Raw genomic sequence first — 15,553 nt, 5'->3', positions numbered from 1 at the left:
AGGCACACTCATTGATGCAGTAGGTCACCAAGTTTATGGACAGGGGGAAATTAGAGTGTCAGGATAGCCTATGGCAAAGTCCCACTAAAGCAAGGGCTTTGGAAGTGCATTAGCACAACAAAACAAACGATCAAAGCATCCCACATTCGTTTTCACCATGCATGTAGACTTTCCAGTTGACCCAGCAGCACCTCCCACGATTTGCTAAACCCATCCTCATGCACCATTTGGAATCGTGAAAAGCCTTTTGTCTTTTTGCATTTCTGTACTTTTACCCACGCACTAAAACAGCAATATGGAGCGCTTCACGGATTTGCGTGTCATCCTTTCGCAGGGGCCATGCTAATCTTCTCTGTATCGATCCAATTTTAGTATATGTGCCACCGTAGCGAGCACGGACGATTGGACAGGCTCAGGGCATATGTACGCCTCGAGTCCCAGCAATGTTCCTCCAAGGTGGTGGGACCTGGAGAGCCATGTTCCCACTTGTATGCCGTGCACTACAGAGCTTTGGCCCTGTCAGTGCTAGGCACACTGATTGATGCAGTAGGTCACCAAGTTTATGGACAGGGGGAAATTAGAGTGTCAGGATAGCCTATGGCAAAGTCCCAGTAAAGCAAGGGCTTTGGAAGTGCATTAGCACAACAAAACAAACGATCAAAGCATCCCACATTCGTTTTCACCATGCATGTAGACTTTCCAGTTGACCCAGCAGCACCTCCCACGATTTGCTAAACCCATCGTCATGCACCATTTGGAAACGTGAAAAGCCTTTTGTCTTTTTTCATTTCTGTACTTTTACCCACGCACTAAAAAAGCAATATGGAGCGCTTCACGGATTTGCGTGTCATCCTTTCTCAGGGGCCATGCTAATCTTCTCTGTATCGATCCAATTTTAGTATATGTGCCACCGTAGCGAGCACAGATCAGCAGTCAGGCTCAGGGCATATGTACGCCTCGAGTCCCAGCAATGTTCCTCCAAGGTGGTGGGACCTGGAGAGCCATGTTCCCACTTGTATGCCGTGCACTACAGAGCTTTGGCCCTGTCAGTGCTAGGCACACTGATTGATGCAGTAGGTCACCAAGTTTATGGACAGGGGGAAATTAGAGTGTCAGGATAGCCTATGGCAAAGTCCCAGTAAAGCAAGGGCTTTGGAAGTGCATTGGTTGCACAACAAAACAAATGATCAAAGCATCCCACATTCGTTTTCACCATGCATGTAGACTTTCCAGTTGACCCAGCAGCACCTCCCACGATTTGCTAAACCCATCCTCATGCACCATTTGGAATCGTGAAAAGCCTTTTGTCTTTTTGCATTTCTGTACTTTTACCCACGCACTAAAACAGCAATATGGAGCGCTTCATGGATTTGCGTGTCATCCTTTCGCAGGGGCCATGCTAATCTTCTCTGTATCGATCCAATTTTAGTATATGTGCCACCGTAGCGAGCACGGACGATTGGACAGGCTCAGGGCATATGTACGCCTCGAGTCCCAGCAATGTTCCTCCAAGGTGGTGGGACCTGGAGAGCCATGTTCCCACTTGTATGCCGTGCACTACAGAGCTTTGGCCCTGTCAGTGCTAGGCACACTGATTGATGCAGTAGGTCACCAAGTTTATGGACAGGGGGAAATTAGAGTGTCAGGATAGCCTATGGCAAAGTCCCAGTAAAGCAAGGGCTTTGGAAGTGCATTGGTTGCACAACAAAGCAAACGATCAAAGCATCCCACATTCGTTTTCACCATGCATGTAGACTTTCCAGTTGACCCAGCAGCACCTCCCACGATTTGCTAAACCCATCCTCATGCACCATTTGGAATCGTGAAAAGCCTTTTGTCTTTTTCATTTCTGTACTTTTACCCACGCACTAAAACAGCAATATGGAGCGCTTCACGGATTTGCGTGTCATCCTTTCGCAGGGGCCATGCTAATCTTCTCTGTATCGATCCAATTTTATTATATGTGCCACCGTAGCGAGCACGGACGAGTGGACAGGCTCAGGGCATATGTACGCCTCGAGTCCCAGCAATGTTCCTCCAAGGTGGTGGGACCTGGAGAGCCATGTTCCCACTTGTATGCCGTGCACTACAGAGCTTTGGCCCTGTCAGTGCTAGGCACACTGATTGATGCAGTAGGTCACCAAGTTTATGGACAGGGGGAAATTAGAGTGTCAGGATAGCCTATGGCAAAGTCCCACTAAAGCAAGGGCTTTGGAAGTGCATTAGCACAACAAAACAAACGATCAAAGCATCCCACATTCGTTTTCACCATGCATACAGACTTTCCAGTTGACCCAGCAGCACCTCCCACGATTTGCTAAACCCATCCTCATGCACCATTTGGAATCGTGAAAAGCCTTTTGTCTTTTTGCATTTCTGTACTTTTACCCACGCACTAAAACAGCAATATGGAGCGCTTCACGGATTTGCGTGTCATCCTTTCGCAGGGGCCATGCTAATCTTCTCTGTTTCGATCCAATTTTAGTATATGTGCCACCGTAGCGAGTACAGATCAGAAGTCAGGCTCAGGGCATATGTACGCCTCGAGTCCCAGCAATGTTCCTCCAAGGTGGTGGGACCTGGAGAGCCATGTTCCCACTTGTATGCCGTGCACTACAGAGCTTTGGCCCTGTCAGTGCTAGGCACACTGATTGATGCAGTAGGTCACCAAGTTTATGGACAGGGGGAAATTAGAGTGTCAGGATAGCCTATGGCAAAGTCCCAGTAAAGCAAGGGCTTTGGAAGTGCATTGGTTGCACAACAAAGCAAACGATCAAAGCATCCCACATTCGTTTTCACCATGCATGTAGACTTTCCAGTTGACCCAGCAGCACCTCCCACGATTTGCTAAACCCATCCTCATGCACCATTTGGAATCGTGAAAAGCCTTTTGTCTTTTTCATTTCTGTACTTTTACCCACGCACTAAAACAGCAATATGGAGCGCTTGACGGATTTGCGTGTCATCCTTTCGCAGGGGCCATGCTAATCTTCTCTGTATCGATCCAATTTTAGTATATGTGCCACCGTAGCGAGCACGGACGAGTGGACAGGCTCAGGGCATATGTACGCCTCGAGTCCCAGCAATGTTCCTCCAAGGTGGTGGGACCTGGAGAGCCATGTTCCCACTTGTATGCCGTGCACTACAGAGCTTTGGCCCTGTCAGTGCTAGGCACACTGATTGATGCAGTAGGTCACCAAGTTTATGGACAGGGGGAAATTAGAGTGTCAGGATAGCCTATGGCAAAGTCCCACTAAAGCAAGGGCTTTGGAAGTGCATTAGCACAACAAAACAAACGATCAAAGCATCCCACATTCGTTTTCACCATGCATGTAGACTTTCCAGTTGACCCAGCAGCACCTCCCACGATTTGCTAAACCCATCCTCATGCACCATTTGGAATCGTGAAAAGCCTTTTGTCTTTTTGCATTTCTGTACTTTTACCCACGCACTAAAACAGCAATATGGAGCGCTTCACGGATTTGCGTGTCATCCTTTCGCAGGGGCCATGCTAATCTTCTCTGTATCGATCCAATTTTAGTATATGTGCCACCGTAGCGAGCACGGACGATTGGACAGGCTCAGGGCATATGTACGCCTCGAGTCCCAGCAATGTTCCTCCAAGGTGGTGGGACCTGGAGAGCCATGTTCCCACTTGTATGCCGTGCACTACAGAGCTTTGGCCCTGTCAGTGCTAGGCACACTGATTGATGCAGTAGGTCACCAAGTTTATGGACAGGGGGAAATTAGAGTGTCAGGATAGCCTATGGCAAAGTCCCAGTAAAGCAAGGGCTTTGGAAGTGCATTAGCACAACAAAACAAACGATCAAAGCATCCCACATTCGTTTTCACCATGCATGTAGACTTTCCAGTTGACCCAGCAGCACCTCCCACGATTTGCTAAACCCATCGTCATGCACCATTTGGAAACGTGAAAAGCCTTTTGTCTTTTTTCATTTCTGTACTTTTACCCACGCACTAAAAAAGCAATATGGAGCGCTTCACGGATTTGCGTGTCATCCTTTCTTAGGGGCCATGCTAATCTTCTCTGTATCGATCCAATTTTAGTATATGTGCCACCGTAGCGAGCACAGATCAGCAGTCAGGCTCAGGGCATATGTACGCCTCGAGTCCCAGCAATGTTCCTCCAAGGTGGTGGGACCTGGAGAGCCATGTTCCCACTTGTATGCCGTGCACTACAGAGCTTTGGCCCTGTCAGTGCTAGGCACACTGATTGATGCAGTAGGTCACCAAGTTTATGGACAGGGGGAAATTAGAGTGTCAGGATAGCCTATGGCAAAGTCCCAGTAAAGCAAGGGCTTTGGAAGTGCATTGGTTGCACAACAAAACAAATGATCAAAGCATCCCACATTCGTTTTCACCATGCATGTAGACTTTCCAGTTGACCCAGCAGCACCTCCCACGATTTGCTAAACCCATCCTCATGCACCATTTGGAATCGTGAAAAGCCTTTTGTCTTTTTGCATTTCTGTACTTTTACCCACGCACTAAAACAGCAATATGGAGCGCTTCATGGATTTGCGTGTCATCCTTTCGCAGGGGCCATGCTAATCTTCTCTGTATCGATCCAATTTTAGTATATGTGCCACCGTAGCGAGCACGGACGATTGGACAGGCTCAGGGCATATGTACGCCTCGAGTCCCAGCAATGTTCCTCCAAGGTGGTGGGACCTGGAGAGCCATGTTCCCACTTGTATGCCGTGCACTACAGAGCTTTGGCCCTGTCAGTGCTAGGCACACTGATTGATGCAGTAGGTCACCAAGTTTATGGACAGGGGGAAATTAGAGTGTCAGGATAGCCTATGGCAAAGTCCCAGTAAAGCAAGGGCTTTGGAAGTGCATTGGTTGCACAACAAAGCAAACGATCAAAGCATCCCACATTCGTTTTCACCATGCATGTAGACTTTCCAGTTGACCCAGCAGCACCTCCCACGATTTGCTAAACCCATCCTCATGCACCATTTGGAATCGTGAAAAGCCTTTTGTCTTTTTCATTTCTGTACTTTTACCCACGCACTAAAACAGCAATATGGAGCGCTTGACGGATTTGCGTGTCATCCTTTCGCAGGGGCCATGCTAATCTTCTCTGTATCGATCCAATTTTAGTATATGTGCCACCGTAGCGAGCACGGACGAGTGGACAGGCTCAGGGCATATGTACGCCTCGAGTCCCAGCAATGTTCCTCCAAGGTGGTGGGACCTGGAGAGCCATGTTCCCACTTGTATGCCGTGCACTACAGAGCTTTGGCCCTGTCAGTGCTAGGCACACTGATTGATGCAGTAGGTCACCAAGTTTATGGACAGGGGGAAATTAGAGTGTCAGGATAGCCTATGGCAAAGTCCCACTAAAGCAAGGGCTTTGGAAGTGCATTAGCACAACAAAACAAACGATCAAAGCATCCCACATTCGTTTTCACCATGCATACAGACTTTCCAGTTGACCCAGCAGCACCTCCCACGATTTGCTAAACCCATCCTCATGCACCATTTGGAATCGTGAAAAGCCTTTTGTCTTTTTGCATTTCTGTACTTTTACCCACGCACTAAAACAGCAATATGGAGCGCTTCACGGATTTGCGTGTCATCCTTTCGCAGGGGCCATGCTAATCTTCTCTGTTTCGATCCAATTTTAGTATATGTGCCACCGTAGCGAGTACAGATCAGAAGTCAGGCTCAGGGCATATGTACGCCTCGAGTCCCAGCAATGTTCCTCCAAGGTGGTGGGACCTGGAGAGCCATGTTCCCACTTGTATGCCGTGCACTACAGAGCTTTGGCCCTGTCAGTGCTAGGCACACTGATTGATGCAGTAGGTCACCAAGTTTATGGACAGGGGGAAATTAGAGTGTCAGGATAGCCTATGGCAAAGTCCCAGTAAAGCAAGGGCTTTGGAAGTGCATTGGTTGCACAACAAAGCAAACGATCAAAGCATCCCACATTCGTTTTCACCATGCATGTAGACTTTCCAGTTGACCCAGCAGCACCTCCCACGATTTGCTAAACCCATCCTCATGCACCATTTGGAATCGTGAAAAGCCTTTTGTCTTTTTCATTTCTGTACTTTTACCCACGCACTAAAACAGCAATATGGAGCGCTTCACGGATTTGCGTGTCATCCTTTCGCAGGGGCCATGCTAATCTTCTCTGTATCGATCCAATTTTAGTATATGTGCCACCGTAGCGAGCACGGACGAGTGGACAGGCTCAGGGCATATGTACGCCTCGAGTCCCAGCAATGTTCCTCCAAGGTGGTGGGACCTGGAGAGCCATGTTCCCACTTGTATGCCGTGCACTACAGAGCTTTGGCCCTGTCAGTGCTAGGCACACTGATTGATGCAGTAGGTCACCAAGTTTATGGACAGGGGGAAATTAGAGTGTCAGGATAGCCTATGGCAAAGTCCCACTAAAGCAAGGGCTTTGGAAGTGCATTAGCACAACAAAACAAACGATCAAAGCATCCCACATTCGTTTTCACCATGCATACAGACTTTCCAGTTGACCCAGCAGCACCTCCCACGATTTGCTAAACCCATCCTCATGCACCATTTGGAATCGTGAAAAGCCTTTTGTCTTTTTGCATTTCTGTACTTTTACCCACGCACTAAAACAGCAATATGGAGCGCTTCACGGATTTGCGTGTCATCCTTTCGCAGGGGCCATGCTAATCTTCTCTGTTTCGATCCAATTTTAGTATATGTGCCACCGTAACGAGTACAGATCAGAAGTCAGGCTCAGGGCATATGTACGCCTCGAGTCCCAGCAATGTTCCTCCAAGGTGGTGGGACCTGGAGAGCCATGTTCCCACTTGTATGCCGTGCACTACAGAGCTTTGGCCCTGTCAGTGCTAGGCACACTGATTGATGCAGTAGGTCACCAAGTTTATGGACAGGGGGAAATTAGAGTGTCAGGATAGCCTATGGCAAAGTCCCAGTAAAGCAAGGGCTTTGGAAGTGCATTGGTTGCACAACAAAGCAAACGATCAAAGCATCCCACATTCGTTTTCACCATGCATGTAGACTTTCCAGTTGACCCAGCAGCACCTCCCACGATTTGCTAAACCCATCCTCATGCACCATTTGGAATCGTGAAAAGCCTTTTGTCTTTTTCATTTCTGTACTTTTACCCACGCACTAAAACAGCAATATGGAGCGCTTGACGGATTTGCGTGTCATCCTTTCGCAGGGGCCATGCTAATCTTCTCTGTATCGATCCAATTTTAGTATATGTGCCACCGTAGCGAGCACGGACGAGTGGACAGGCTCAGGGCATATGTACGCCTCGAGTCCCAGCAATGTTCCTCCAAGGTGGTGGGACCTGGAGAGCCATGTTCCCACTTGTATGCCGTGCACTACAGAGCTTTGGCCCTGTCAGTGCTAGGCACACTGATTGATGCCGTAGGTCACCAAGTTTATGGACAGGGGGAAATTAGAGTGTCAGGATAGCCTATGGCAAAGTCCCACTAAAGCAAGGGCTTTGGAAGTGCATTAGCACAACAAAACAAACGATCAAAGCATCCCACATTCGTTTTCACCATGCATGTAGACTTTCCAGTTGACCCAGCAGCACCTCCCACGATTTGCTAAACCCATCGTCATGCACCATTTGGAAACGTGAAAAGCCTTTTGTCTTTTTTCATTTCTGTACTTTTACCCACGCACTAAAAAAGCAATATGGAGCGCTTCACGGATTTGCGTGTCATCCTTTCTCAGGGGCCATGCTAATCTTCTCTGTATCGATCCAATTTTAGTATATGTGCCACCGTAGCGAGCACAGATCAGCAGTCAGGCTCAGGGCATATGTACGCCTCGAGTCCCAGCAATGTTCCTCCAAGGTGGTGGGACCTGGAGAGCCATGTTCCCACTTGTATGCCGTGCACTACAGAGCTTTGGCCCTGTCAGTGCTAGGCACACTGATTGATGCAGTAGGTCACCAAGTTTATGGACAGGGGGAAATTAGAGTGTCAGGATAGCCTATGGCAAAGTCCCAGTAAAGCAAGGGCTTTAGAAGTGCATTGGTTGCACAACAAAACAAATGATCAAAGCATCCCACATTCGTTTTCACCATGCATGTAGACTTTCCAGTTGACCCAGCAGCACCTCCCACGATTTGCTAAACTCATCCTCATGCACCATTTGGAATCGTGAAAAGCCTTTTGTCTTTTTGCATTTCTGTACTTTTACCCACGCACTAAAACAGCAATATGGAGCGCTTCACGGATTTGCGTGTCATCCTTTCGCAGGGGCCATGCTAATCTTCTCTGTATCGATCCAATTTTAGTATATGTGCCACCGTAGCGAGCACGGACGAGTGGACAGGCTCAGGGCATATGTACGCCTCGAGTCCCAGCAATGTTCCTCCAAGGTGGTGGGACCTGGAGAGCCATGTTCCCACTTGTATGCCGTGCACTACAGAGCTTTGGCCCTGTCAGTGCTAGGCACACTGATTGATGCAGTAGGTCACCAAGTTTATGGACAGGGGGAAATTAGAGTGTCAGGATAGCCTATGGCAAAGTCCCAGTAAAGCAAGGGCTTTGGAAGTGCATTGGTTGCACAACAAAACAAATGATCAAAGCATCCCACATTCGTTTTCACCATGCATGTAGACTTTCCAGTTGACCCAGCAGCACCTCCCACGATTTGCTAAACTCATCCTCATGCACCATTTGGAATCGTGAAAAGCCTTTTGTCTTTTTGCATTTCTGTACTTTTACCCACGCACTAAAACAGCAATATGGAGCGCTTCACGGATTTGCGTGTCATCCTTTCGCAGGGGCCATGCTAATCTTCTCTGTATCGATCCAATTTTAGTATATGTGCCACCGTAGCGAGCACGGACGAAAGGACAGGCTCAGGGCATATGTACGCCTCGAGTCCCAGCAATGTTCCTCCAAGGTGGTGGGACCTGGAGAGCCATGTTCCCACTTGTATGCCGTGCACTACAGAGCTTTGGCCCTGTCAGTGCTAGGCACACTGATTGATGCAGTAGGTCACCAAGTTTATGGACAGGGGGAAATTAGAGTGTCAGGATAGCCTATGGCAAAGTCCCAGTAAAGCAAGGGCTTTGGAAGTGCATTGGTTGCACAACAAAGCAAACGATCAAAGCATCCCACATTCATTTTCACCATGCATGTAGACTTTCCAGTTGACCCAGCAGCACCTCCCACGATTTGCTAAACCCATCCTCATGCACCATTTGGAATCGTGAAAAGCCTTTTGTCTTTTTTCATTTCTGTACTTTTACCCACGCACTAAAACAGCAATATGGAGCGCTTCACGGATTTGCGTGTCATCCTTTCGCAGGGGCCATGCTAATCTTCTCTGTATCGATCCAATTTTAGTATATGTGCCACCGTAGCAAGCACAGACCAGCGGTCAGGCTCAGGGCATATGTACGCCTCGAGTCCCAGCAATGTTCCTTCAAGGTGGTGGGACCCGAAGAGCCATGTTCCCACTTGTATGCCGTGCACTACAGAGCTTTGGCCCTGTCAGTGCTAGGCACACTGATTGATGCAGTAGGTCACCAAGTTTATGGACAGGGGGAAATTAGAGTGTCAGGATAGCCTATGGCAAAGTCCCACTAAAGCAAGGGCTTTGGAAGTGCATTAGCACAACAAAACAAACGATCAAAGCATCCCACATTCGTTTTCACCATGCATGTAGACTTTCCAGTTGACCCAGCAGCACCTCCCACGATTTGCTAAACCCATCCTCATGCACCATTTGGAATCGTGAAAAGCCTTTTGTCTTTTTGCATTTCTGTACTTTTACCCACGCACTAAAACAGCAATATGTAGCGCTTCACGGATTTGCGTGTCATCCTTTCGCAGGGGCCATGCTAATCTTCTCTGTATCGATCCAATTTTAGTATATGTGCCACCGTAGCGAGCACAGACCAGTGGTCAGGCTCAGGGCATATGTACGCCTCGAGTCCCAGCAATGTTCCTCCAGGGTGGTGGGAACCGGAGAGCCATGTTCCCACTTGTATGCCGTGCACTACAGAGCTTTGGCCCTGTCAGTGCTAGGCACACTGATTGATGCAGTAGGTCACCAAGTTTATGGACGGGGGGGGGAAATTAGAGTGTGAGGATAGCCTATGGCAATCCCACTAAAGCAAGGGCTTTGGAAGTGCATTAGCACAACAAAACAAATGATCAAAGCATCCCACATTCGTTGTCACCATGCATGTAGACTTTCCAGTTGACCCAGCAGCACCTCCCACGATTTGCTAAACCCATCGTCATGCACCATTTGGAAACGTGAAAAGCCTTTTGTCTTTTTTCATTTCTGTACTTTTACCCACGCACTAAAAAAGCAATATGGAGCGCTTCACGGATTTGCGTGTCATCCTTTCTCAGGGGCCATGCTAATCTTCTCTGTATCGATCCAATTTTAGTATATGTGCCACCGTAGCGAGCACAGATCAGCAGTCAGGCTCAGGGCATATGTACGCCTCGAGTCCCAGCAATGTTCCTCCAAGGTGGTGGGACCTGGAGAGCCATGTTCCCACTTGTATGCCGTGCACTACAGAGCTTTGGCCCTGTCAGTGCTAGGCACACTGATTGATGCAGTAGGTCACCAAGTTTATGGACAGGGGGAAATTAGAGTGTCAGGATAGCCTATGGCAAAGTCCCAGTAAAGCAAGGGCTTTGGAAGTGCATTGGTTGCACAACAAAACAAATGATCAAAGCATCCCACATTCGTTTTTTTACCATGCATGTAGACTTTCCAGTTGACCCAGCAGCACCTCCCACGATTTGCTAAACCCATCCTCATGCACCATTTGGAATCGTGAAAAGCCTTTTGTCTTTTTGCATTTCTGTACTTTTACCCACGCACTAAAACAGCAATATGGAGCGCTTCACGGATTTGCGTGTCATCCTTTCGCAGGGGCCATGCTAATCTTCTCTGTATCGATCCAATTTTAGTATATGTGCCACCGTAGCAAGCACAGACCAGGGGTCAGGCTCAGGGCATATGTACGCCTCGAGTCCCAGCAATGTTCCTTCAAGGTGGTGGGACCCGAAGAGCCATGTTCCCACTTGTATGCCGTGCACTACAGAGCTTTGGCCCTGTCAGTGCTAGGCACACTGATTGATGCAGTAGGTCACCAAGTTTATGGACAGGGGGAAATTAGAGTGTCAGGATAGCCTATGGCAAAGTCCCACTAAAGCAAGGGCTTTGGAAGTGCATTAGCACAACAAAACAAACGATCAAAGCATCCCACATTCGTTTTCACCATGCATGTAGACTTTCCAGTTGACCCAGCAGCACCTCCCACGATTTGCTAAACCCATCCTCATGCACCATTTGGAATCGTGAAAAGCCTTTTGTCTTTTTGCATTTCTGTACTTTTACCCACGCACTAAAAAAGCAATATGGAGCGCTTCACGGATTTGCGTGTCATCCTTTCGCAGGGGCCATGCTAATCTTCTCTGTATCGATCCAATTTTAGTATATGTGCCACCGTAGCGAGCACAGATCAGCAGTCAGGCTCAGGGCATATGTACGCCTCGAGTCCCAGCAATGTTCCTCCAAGGTGGTGGGACCTGGAGAGCCATGTTCCCACTTGTATGCCGTGCACTACAGAGCTTTGGCCCTGTCAGTGCTAGGCACACTGATTGATGCAGTAGGTCACCAAGTTTATGGACAGGGGGAAATTAGAGTGTCAGGATAGCCTATGGCAAAGTCCCAGTAAAGCAAGGGCTTTGGAAGTGCATTGGTTGCACAACAAAACAAATGATCAAAGCATCCCACATTCGTTTTCACCATGCATGTAGACTTTCCAGTTGACCCAGCAGCACCTCCCACGATTTGCTAAACCCATCCTCATGCACCATTTGGAATCGTGAAAAGCCTTTTGTCTTTTTGCATTTCTGTACTTTTACCCACGCACTAAAACAGCAATATGGAGCGCTTCACGGATTTGCGTGTCATCCTTCCGCAGGGGCCATGCTAATCTTCTCTGTATCGATCCAATTTTAGTATATGTGCCACCGTAGCGAGCACGGACGATTGGACAGGCTCAGGGCATATGTACGCCTCGAGTCCCAGCAATGTTCCTCCAAGGTGGTGGGACCTGGAGAGCCATGTTCCCACTTGTATGCCGTGCACTACAGAGCTTTGGCCCTGTCAGTGCTAGGCACACTGATTGATGCAGTAGGTCACCAAGTTTATGGACAGGGGGAAATTAGAGTGTCAGGATAGCCTATGGCAAAGTCCCAGTAAAGCAAGGGCTTTGGAAGTGCATTGGTTGCACAACAAAGCAAACGATCAAAGCATCCCACATTCGTTTTCACCATGCATGTAGACTTTCCAGTTGACCCAGCAGCACCTCCCACGATTTGCTAAACCCATCCTCATGCACCATTTGGAAACGTGAAAAGCCTTTTGTCTTTTTTCATTTCTGTACTTTTACCCACGCACTAAAACTGCAATATGGAGCGCTTCACGGATTTGCGTGTCATCCTTTCGCAGGGGCCATGCTAATCTTCTCTGTATCGATCCAATTTTAGTATATGTGCCACCGTAGCGAGCACAGATCATCAGTCAGGCTCAGGGCATATGTACGCCTCGAGTTCCAGCAATGTTCCTCCAAGGTGGTGGGACCTGGAGAGCCATGTTCCCACTTGTATGCCGTGCACTACAGAGCTTTGGCCCTGTCAGTGCTAGGCACACTGATTGATGCAGTAGGTCACCAAGTTTATGGACAGGGGGAAATTAGAGTGTCAGGATAGCCTATGGCAAAGTCCCAGTAAAGCAAGGGCTTTGGAAGTGCATTGGTTGCACAACAAAGCAAACGATCAAAGCATCCCACATTCATTTTCACCATGCATGTAGACTTTCCAGTTGACCCAGCAGCACCTCCCACGATTTGCTAAACCCATCCTCATGCACCATTTGGAATCGTGAAAAGCCTTTTGTCTTTTTGCATTTCTGTACTTTTACCCACGCACTAAAACAGCAATATGGAGCGCTTCACGGATTTGCGTGTCATCCTTTCGCAGGGGCCATGCTAATATTCTCTGTATCGATCCAAGTATATGTTTTTTTTTTTTCAAAACATCAGTTCAGAAGCATATAAAAATATCATTTACAAACATTCCTTATGACATTATGTTGGTTTCAAAACAGCAAAACAACAAGCATAATCATTCTGGCAAATCTATTTTCAAACCATCTAGTGAGTACGTAATATAAGGAGTATTCAACATAAACGTTTTGTAAAATTCAGTCTCTTTTTCTTCCATTCTAAAATATTGTTCCACAGTTTTAATATAGTTTTCCAGTTTCTTTTATACATTGTCCATAACTCCATTTTAGCATGTTTATTTTTAACAATGTTTCTCCTTTCTCAAATTACAGTTCTTGCAACTGATAGAAACAAATAGGCAATTCTTGTTTTACTTCCATTAAAACTAGGGATGCACGATATATCGGCGCCCATATCGTTATTGTCCGATAAATGCTATTTTTAGAAATTTTTGAGAACACATTCTTGAAAATCTTTCTCATTTTCCTTTAAAAACATTTTCCCATTATTCCTTCATTCGAATCTATGATTTCAAAACTTTCTGGATCCACACCTACAAATGTTTTCATAATTTATCGTCCACCCAAACTAAATGATGAATTTCTAAATGACTTTGCTGCTTTTTAACACATATTACCACCCTCTCACCTAATATTATGGTTTTAGGAGATTTTAATATTCATGTGGATAATTTTAATAACTCCCTTACAAGAGATTTTATATCCTGTCTTGAGAGCTTTGGACTTCAACAGCATGTCAATGTTCCCACACACTCTAAAGGACACACCCTCAACCTCATCTGCTGCTCTGGTGTTTCACCCATTGACCTCTCTGCTGAGGAACTCCCTATAACGGATAATTTTCTCCTCTGATTTAATTTTGCACTCTCTGTTTCTTCCACCAAATCTCTCCGTACTATTTCCTTCCGTAACATAAAACATATTAATTTAAAATCCTTTTTTTGCTAGTATTAACTCTCTTCCTGAAATTACTAACCTTTCATCACCAAATGATTTAGTTTCTCATTACAACACTGGACTTCACTATAAGTCTCTGTAATAAAGTTCACGGCCCTTTGGCCGCCTGGAAGAAGGAGGCGGAGAACCGACGTAGTTTAAAATTATTTATTAATAACAGGGACGGCAGCTCCTCACGGAGACAATGGGGGGGTTGGCGCCACAGCCCCTGCGAGACCTATATGAGATGGGCCGAGAGAACAGGAGATGAAAAAAAGGAAAGACAGAGTACACCAGGAAAGGGGAGAGAGGAAAATGAAAAAAAAAATTGGGGTTCGGTTCTCCAGACACGCTGCCACTCGGTCCTCCACCAGCTGAGAGATGCGATGACGTGCTGGGAGCCCTGTGGAGGAATCTATCCACCCGTCTGTCTTCTGGCGTCCGGCGCCGGTTCTCCTGGCTGGCTGGCGGCATCTCTGGTCTCCTGCTCCGCTTCCGTGGATGGATGCAGGCTCTGGCATCATGGTGGATCGCGGCAACTCCCCCGGGTTCTGTGGGATGGCTCCCTTCAGCACTTTCCCCTTCAGTGGTGAGCCCTGCGTCTCCTGCTCCTCCCCATGCTGGGAGACGGCAGCAGGCAGATCCTTTCCTCGCCAGCCTCAGGCCGCCCCGGCACTCTGGGCAGACGAACAGGTTTCTCCCCCACTCTGGTTAACTCCCAAACACTCGCCCCTCTCTCAGCGGCAAGGGCATCTGGACAACGCGTCCCTCCTTCTCCCGGGCTTCGGCACCACTGTAATAAAGTTCATGGCCCTTTGGCCGCCAGAAAGAAGGAGGCGGAGAACCAACGCAGTTTTAAAATATTTATTAATAACAGGGACGGCAGTCTCCGTGTCTAAACCAAAACGGACGGACGGCAGCTCCTCACGAAGACTGCCGTCAAACTGAAAGCAAAAGTAAAATATGTCCGGGCCCGGTCCTCTCTCGGCTTCCTCTGCCATAGTTCCTCCTTTTATGGTCCAGAGCTCCTTCCGTGGGATCCGAGGCAGGTGCGCACCGCAGGTGTATCCACTTACGCGGTGGCCTTACTCCGTTCCCACGGCTCTCGGCCACGCCCCCTCGCCACAGTCTCATATGGATTTTTTGAACATCTGACAGAAATAAAGTCAATCAGGTAAGCAATGAGCGTAGCTGCTGCTGCTTCTCTTCTGTTTCTGCATATTAACAGCAGGTGTTCATCATCAGTCCTCAATCATCACTTAATTAAACTCATCATCGGCTCATTAACTTTACTCTGCTGCTGAGTAAATTTTGCTCATATGCTCAAATTTTGCTCATTTGCTCAAATTTTGGATCATATGTTTTGTCCCAGCTAAGATCTTAAAATGTTCTTTACTTCTCATAGTAACAAATAATGATAATAATTGTCATGGTCACATATATTGCTGTATATGAAGGGATATTTATTTATTAGCATGATGGTTGCTATATTTTAATGAAACAACTGTTTACTATGTGAATGGAGCTATCAAACCGACACGAGCGTTGA

At 47.4% G+C, this 15,553-nt stretch overlaps 1 long non-coding RNA gene and 25 other non-coding genes across 26 annotated transcripts in view; 1 reads left to right on the top strand and 25 right to left on the bottom strand.

Moving 5' to 3' along the window:
- Positions 1-15,553, top strand: part of LOC148680292 (uncharacterized) — a 790,608-nt gene that overhangs the window by 542,567 nt on the left and 232,488 nt on the right. The gene's annotated exons all lie outside the window — the stretch shown is intronic.
- LOC137494978 (U6 spliceosomal RNA) lies at positions 290-396 on the bottom strand. Its single transcript, XR_015489698.1, has one exon. It is a non-coding gene; the product is annotated as a U6 spliceosomal RNA (small nuclear RNA).
- On the bottom strand, positions 817-923 carry LOC137494705 (U6 spliceosomal RNA). Its single transcript, XR_015485031.1, has one exon. It is a non-coding gene; the product is annotated as a U6 spliceosomal RNA (small nuclear RNA).
- Positions 1,347-1,453, bottom strand: LOC137494704 (U6 spliceosomal RNA). The gene has a single exon (XR_015484886.1). It is a non-coding gene; the product is annotated as a U6 spliceosomal RNA (small nuclear RNA).
- LOC137494702 (U6 spliceosomal RNA) lies at positions 1,876-1,982 on the bottom strand. Its single transcript, XR_015487854.1, has one exon. It is a non-coding gene; the product is annotated as a U6 spliceosomal RNA (small nuclear RNA).
- On the bottom strand, positions 2,403-2,509 carry LOC137495059 (U6 spliceosomal RNA). The gene has a single exon (XR_015485113.1). It is a non-coding gene; the product is annotated as a U6 spliceosomal RNA (small nuclear RNA).
- Positions 2,932-3,038, bottom strand: LOC137494701 (U6 spliceosomal RNA). The gene has a single exon (XR_015485086.1). It is a non-coding gene; the product is annotated as a U6 spliceosomal RNA (small nuclear RNA).
- Positions 3,459-3,565, bottom strand: LOC137494976 (U6 spliceosomal RNA). The gene has a single exon (XR_015489687.1). It is a non-coding gene; the product is annotated as a U6 spliceosomal RNA (small nuclear RNA).
- Positions 3,986-4,092, bottom strand: LOC137494849 (U6 spliceosomal RNA). The gene has a single exon (XR_015485147.1). It is a non-coding gene; the product is annotated as a U6 spliceosomal RNA (small nuclear RNA).
- Positions 4,516-4,622, bottom strand: LOC137494700 (U6 spliceosomal RNA). Its single transcript, XR_015484885.1, has one exon. It is a non-coding gene; the product is annotated as a U6 spliceosomal RNA (small nuclear RNA).
- LOC137495058 (U6 spliceosomal RNA) lies at positions 5,045-5,151 on the bottom strand. The gene has a single exon (XR_015485085.1). It is a non-coding gene; the product is annotated as a U6 spliceosomal RNA (small nuclear RNA).
- LOC137494879 (U6 spliceosomal RNA) lies at positions 5,572-5,678 on the bottom strand. Its single transcript, XR_015485112.1, has one exon. It is a non-coding gene; the product is annotated as a U6 spliceosomal RNA (small nuclear RNA).
- Positions 6,101-6,207, bottom strand: LOC137494537 (U6 spliceosomal RNA). Its single transcript, XR_015489676.1, has one exon. It is a non-coding gene; the product is annotated as a U6 spliceosomal RNA (small nuclear RNA).
- Positions 6,628-6,734, bottom strand: LOC137494699 (U6 spliceosomal RNA). The gene has a single exon (XR_015485109.1). It is a non-coding gene; the product is annotated as a U6 spliceosomal RNA (small nuclear RNA).
- On the bottom strand, positions 7,157-7,263 carry LOC137494698 (U6 spliceosomal RNA). Its single transcript, XR_015485083.1, has one exon. It is a non-coding gene; the product is annotated as a U6 spliceosomal RNA (small nuclear RNA).
- Positions 7,684-7,790, bottom strand: LOC137494975 (U6 spliceosomal RNA). Its single transcript, XR_015485030.1, has one exon. It is a non-coding gene; the product is annotated as a U6 spliceosomal RNA (small nuclear RNA).
- LOC137494697 (U6 spliceosomal RNA) lies at positions 8,214-8,320 on the bottom strand. The gene has a single exon (XR_015489665.1). It is a non-coding gene; the product is annotated as a U6 spliceosomal RNA (small nuclear RNA).
- LOC137494696 (U6 spliceosomal RNA) lies at positions 8,744-8,850 on the bottom strand. The gene has a single exon (XR_015489653.1). It is a non-coding gene; the product is annotated as a U6 spliceosomal RNA (small nuclear RNA).
- LOC137494848 (U6 spliceosomal RNA) lies at positions 9,274-9,380 on the bottom strand. The gene has a single exon (XR_015484757.1). It is a non-coding gene; the product is annotated as a U6 spliceosomal RNA (small nuclear RNA).
- On the bottom strand, positions 9,801-9,907 carry LOC137494785 (U6 spliceosomal RNA). The gene has a single exon (XR_015484858.1). It is a non-coding gene; the product is annotated as a U6 spliceosomal RNA (small nuclear RNA).
- On the bottom strand, positions 10,329-10,435 carry LOC137494973 (U6 spliceosomal RNA). The gene has a single exon (XR_015485029.1). It is a non-coding gene; the product is annotated as a U6 spliceosomal RNA (small nuclear RNA).
- Positions 10,861-10,967, bottom strand: LOC137494847 (U6 spliceosomal RNA). Its single transcript, XR_015484756.1, has one exon. It is a non-coding gene; the product is annotated as a U6 spliceosomal RNA (small nuclear RNA).
- On the bottom strand, positions 11,388-11,494 carry LOC137494583 (U6 spliceosomal RNA). The gene has a single exon (XR_015487932.1). It is a non-coding gene; the product is annotated as a U6 spliceosomal RNA (small nuclear RNA).
- On the bottom strand, positions 11,918-12,024 carry LOC137494899 (U6 spliceosomal RNA). The gene has a single exon (XR_015484915.1). It is a non-coding gene; the product is annotated as a U6 spliceosomal RNA (small nuclear RNA).
- Positions 12,448-12,554, bottom strand: LOC137494930 (U6 spliceosomal RNA). The gene has a single exon (XR_015484965.1). It is a non-coding gene; the product is annotated as a U6 spliceosomal RNA (small nuclear RNA).
- LOC137495090 (U6 spliceosomal RNA) lies at positions 12,978-13,079 on the bottom strand. The gene has a single exon (XR_015485191.1). It is a non-coding gene; the product is annotated as a U6 spliceosomal RNA (small nuclear RNA).

The sequence above is a fragment of the Danio rerio genome, chromosome 4 (genome assembly GCF_052040795.2).
Source record: "Danio rerio strain M-AB ecotype USA chromosome 4, GRCz13ab, whole genome shotgun sequence".
In the NCBI taxonomy this organism is placed as follows: domain Eukaryota; kingdom Metazoa; phylum Chordata; class Actinopteri; order Cypriniformes; family Danionidae; genus Danio; species Danio rerio.
Note: the sequence above shows the minus strand (reverse complement) of the source record. Positions and strands in the feature narration are given on the sequence as shown.